At 41.2% G+C, this 5,338-nt stretch overlaps 1 pseudogene; it reads left to right on the forward strand.

Moving 5' to 3' along the window:
- The first annotated feature begins 572 nt into the window (after window positions 1–572).
- Window positions 573–2,595, forward strand: LOC138920886 (tigger transposable element-derived protein 1-like; annotated as a pseudogene).
- Window positions 2,596–5,338: the final 2,743 nt, after the last annotated feature.

The raw sequence follows: 5,338 nt of genomic DNA on the forward strand, positions 1-5,338 counted from the left end.
TACGAATTTTTGGAGGAAACAAACATTCATTCCATAACGCCTAGGGAATCTCATTAAATGACGTTGTGATTCAATATCTTTGGTGTAGGGCTTGAAATCCTGCATTCCTGACAGGCTTTCAGTTAATGCTGATACTGCTCGCCCTGGAGGCACTGCGGAGCAAATGAGTGTACAGGCACGCCTTGTTTTATTGCACTTTGCTTTATTATGCTTCACAAAGTTGCATTTTTTACAAATTGAAGGTTTGTGACAACCCTATGTTGAGCAAGTCTATCGGTGCCGTTTTTCCAACAGCATTTCCTCACTTTGTGTCTCTGTGTGACATTTTGGTAATTCGTGCAATATTTCAATTTTATTTGTTATAGTGGTCTGTGATCAGTGATCTTTGATGTTACTATTGTAAATGTTTTGGGGAGCCACAAACCACGCCCATATAAGACTGAACTTAATCGATAAATGTTCTGTGTGTTCTGACGGCTCCAGGCGGTCCCTTCCCCCATCTCTCTCTCCTTGGGCTTCTCTATTCCCTGAGACACAACAGTATTGAAATTGGGCTGATTGATAACTCTACAATGGCCTCTAAGTGTCCAAGTGAAAGGAAGAGCCAAATGTCTCTAACTTTAAATCAAAAGCTAGAAACGGTTAAACTTAGTGAGGAAGGCATGTCAAAAGCCAAGACAGGCCAAAAGCTAGGCCTCTTGTACCAGTTAGCCAAGTTGTGAACGCAAAGGAAAAGTTCTTAAAGAGAATTAAAAGTGCTACTCCACTGAACACATGAATGATAAGAAAGCAAAACAGCCCTATTACTGATAAGGAGAAAGTTTTAGGTGTCTGGATAGAAGATCAAACAGCCAAAACATTCCCTTAAGGCAAAGCCTAGTCCAGAGCAAGGCCCTAACTCTCTTCAATCCTGTGAAGGCTGAGAGAGGTGAGGAAGCTGTGGAAGAAAAGTCTGAAGCCAGTAAAGGCTGGTTCATGAGGTTTAAGGAAAGGAACTGTCTCCATAGCATAAAAGAGCAAGGTGAGGGCCAACCTCATCGCCGAGTGGTTAAGTTCTGGCACTCCACTTCAGTGGCCCAGGACTCATCAGTTCAGATCCTGGGCGCAGTCGTACATACCACTCATCAAGCCATGCTGTGGCGGCATCCCACATAGAAGAACTAGAATGACCTACAACTAGGATATACAACTATGTACCAGGGCCTTGGGGAGAAAAAAAAAAAAACAGGGAGATTGGCATAGGTGTTAGCTCAGGGCCAATCTTCCTCACCAAAAAGCATATCTTAAAAAAAAAAGTGCAAGGTGAAGCAGCAAGCACTGATGTAGAAGCTGCAGTGAGTTATCCAGAAGATCCAGCTAAGATAGTTAATGAAGGTGGCTACACTAAACAATAGGTTTTCGATGTAGACAGTCAGCCTTATATTGGAGGAAGATGCCATCTAGGACTTTCATAACTAGAGAGGAGAAGTCAGTGCCTGGATTCAAAGCTTCAAAGAACAGGATGGCTCTCTTGTTAGGGGCTAATACAGCTGGTGACTTGGAACTGAAGTCAATGCTCATTTACCATCCTGAAAACCCTGGGACCCTTAAGAACTATGGTAAATCTATTCTGCCTGTGCTCTATAAATAGAACAACTAAGCCTGGGTGACAGCACATCTTCTGACAACATGGTTTACTGAATATTTTAAGCCCACTGTTGAGAATTCCTGCTCAGAAGAAAGATTCCTTACAAAGTATTACTGCTCATTGACAATGCACCTGGTCACCCAAGTGCTCTGATGGAAATGTACAATGAGATGAATATCGTTTTCATACCTGCTAACACAACATATATCTGCAGCCCATGGATCAAGGAGAAATTTTGACTTTGAAGTTGTATTATGTGAGAAATACATTTCATAAGATTATAGCTGCCATAGACAGTGATTCCTCTGATGAGTCAGGGCAGAGTAAATTGAAAACCTTCTGGAAAGGATTCACTATTCTAGATGCCATTAAAAACATTTGTGATTCATGGGAAGAGGTCAAAATATCAACATTAACAGGAGTTTTGAAGAAGTTGATTCCAACCCTCATGGATGACTGTGAGAGGTTCAAGACTTCAGGAGAGGAAGTAACTGCAGGTGTGGTTGAAATAGTGAAAGAACTAGAATTAGAAGTGGAGCCTGAAGATGTGACTGAATTACTACAATCTCATGGTAAAACTTTAATGGGTGGGAGTTGCTTCCTATGGCTGTACAAAGAAAGTGGTTTCTTGAGATGGAAGCTACTCCTGGTGAAGATTCTGTGAAGATTGTTGACATTGCAACAAAGGATTAGAATACTCTATAAACTTAGTTGACAAAACAACAGCAGTGCTTGAGAGGATTAACTCCAATTTTGAAAGAAGTTCTGCTGTGGGTAAAATGCTATCAAACAGCATGGCATGCCACAGAGAAATCGTTCATGGAAAGAGTCAATCAATGCAGCAAACTTCATTGTCGTCTTAATTTAAGAAATTGCTACAGCCACCCCAAACTTCAGCAACCACTGCCCTGATCAGCCAGCAGCCATGAAGACTGAGGCAAGACCCTCCACCAGCAAAAAGATTATGATGCACTGAAGCTCCAGGTGATGGTTAGCATTTTTTAGCAATAAAGTATTTTTTAATTAAGGTATGGACATTGTTTTCTTAGGCATAATACTATTGCACACTTAATAAACTATAGTGTAAACATAACTTTTATATGCACTGGGAAAGCAAAAATTTCATGTGACTTGCTTTATTGTAGTATTTGCTTTATTGCCATGGTCCGGAACCAAACCTGCAATATCTCTGAGGTACGCCTGTATACTTTTCTTCCCGAGTCAAGATTGGGTACTATTGACTATTCTTCAATATCCTGCAGTTTCTTATGTGGACGTAAGTCTATCAGGTAATAAGCAGCATAATCTATTACTGATAATGTTTGTTAGTTTTTCTTTTTAATACGTAGAATTTGTGAACTATTCATGGCAGACACTGGGGAGGGAGGAGGTGTGCAGACCTAAGCTTACAATTGTACCAGGATTTCAGCATTGCCCAGCTTTATTTGGATAGAACTTTCCTATTTGATTATGGGTGGGTGTTGCCTATCACAAGATGTCAAACTGATGTGGCTCAAGGCTGCCCCAGAGAAGGAAGCCCAAGGTATCCTGGCTTACATACCAATCTATATCCTCCTCCTTCAGGAAGCACAGGACCTCCTGACCTGATTCGACCCAATTCATATCCAAAGTTATATGACCACCCGATAACCAGACCCCACCTGCACTGAAACCATTTTAATGAATTTTTTTACATGATCTTTCCTTTGTCTTGTAAAGAAATAACTCCCATACCTATGGCTTATAAATTTAGCCCTACCTTCAACCCATGTTCGCAGATCTTACTGCCCTTGTGTCCTGCCCCCGTGCTATTCTCTGAATAAAAGAGCACTACTATCAGACCTTGGGAGTCCAAGAAATCTTTCTTTCAACTCCCCAGCTTGCTGAGCCTGCATCATTTCTTCTGCTAGCCCATACAGGGATCTTTTTCATCAGCTTGTGAGGTGAAGTTCTGGTAAGTGCCCTTTTCTTCCTTGTGCCTTTCTCTTTTTCAAGGATGCATCTAAATTCACTTATGCATTGGGAACCTTCTCAGACAGCTGTATGGATCCACGTTTTCTGCCCACGGCTACTCTATGGGGCAAACCATGGCGTTCAGCCTGAAGAGAATCAGTACCTTAAGCCTGAGGGTGAAGAAGAATGAATTAATCCATTCCTTCCTAATCCTATCTCTAACATATAAATTTTACATGCGTGCGGGATCGACCACGTAAGTCATCAGGATAGTGGCCAATCTCCAAGATTCCCGTAGCAGGTTTCTTTTCCTAAGGCTGGATTGGTATCCCTCCCTATGGCTTCTGACCCAACTCTGAACCCGGGAGAGTCCAAGTTGGGGCTCTGGTTCAAGGAAAGTTTCAAACTCTCATCTTTGGTTGAGTATGGGAACCCCTTCTTGGGAGAACGGCTCCAGGACGCAATTGGGCAGAGTGTCCCCGAGACCAGCAGAAAATTCTTCACTGTTTTTCTCTATTCTTTTGTCTCTGGAGCCATTCACCAGACACTTACTACTGCCAGGCATAACAGGGAAGATAGACAAGGGATCCCATGCAGGGGGATGCCACCATCACTCCTTGCTATAGGAACCCCACAGTCAGCTCTGCACCCTTCTCCAGCCCACTGTCTGTTGGACACCAGCTTTTCTGCCATGGGGAATGCCCCAAGCATCCCCAGAGACTCACTGATTGGGTACATTTTAACTAGTGGGAAACACTATCAATGAGAAGGTTTATGCACCAGAAACTCCCTTTGGGAGAAAACTTGAGGGTTTTCTCTGTGTCTTTAAGATGTAGTTGGGCAGGCAGAGTGATTTATAATGTCATTTGAGTTACAACCGAATTTCTGAGAAATCAAGAACAACTGTCCTTGTAAGACTGGAAAAGCAGCTCTGGAGGCTGTTCAGGTTCCACCCATTTCCCTTATCTCAAAGAGCTTACGAATCCTCTGGGGACTGTGTCGGCCATCACTAATTCCTAAGACTGAAGAAAAAAAAAGGAAAAAGGGGAAAAAACTGCCATAAGAGCACCCTCACCAAAAGTCCAGCATCTTAAAAATCTTCTCCACAAATATTAGTAAAAAGCCTCAAAACAAAATTTGGATTCATAACTAGAGAGCTTTATATTACTGTGCCTGGTTCAGGGCAGTAATTTTTAAAACAATAGCCGTGGAAATTCTGTGTATGTGTTTTTATATGTATGTTATATATGTGTGATATTTTACTCCAGATGGTATGGCCAAAATCAAGAGCTCTGTTTAATTGGCTTAAAGTAAGCACTTACATAAATTCTAAATGTAGTAGAAATTAACCCAGTGTCTTTCAAGTTAACATGATGGGAATTAATCTTTGGTAAATGAAAGCTTGTTTAAGATTGTCGGTTTGATTGAAATAGGCATGTTGTCAGAGTTGTTGGTATTTGGATATGATGCAGGCATGCAGCCTGCATTTACTAGTCAAATAAGCTCATGTTGTCTGTTAGAAACTCGTCAGCAAAATAATAGCTATAAATGATGGCTAATTTTGTCTAACATCTCATGAGGTTTTTGTGGGTAATCTGAAAATAATTGTTGGAAACAAATGATTTGGATGGGTAAGAGTTTGTGGGTACAATAATTGTTTCATGGTCTGTACAGTTGAAAAAAAAGCAGCTTCCAAATTTTTTTGGTAACTTAAAACTTTAGAGTTTTGCCATGTTAAGTTAAATGATAAAAGTATGT

Source organism: Equus caballus, chromosome 26, assembly GCF_041296265.1.
Source record: "Equus caballus isolate H_3958 breed thoroughbred chromosome 26, TB-T2T, whole genome shotgun sequence".
Taxonomy (NCBI): Eukaryota; Metazoa; Chordata; class Mammalia; order Perissodactyla; family Equidae; genus Equus; species Equus caballus.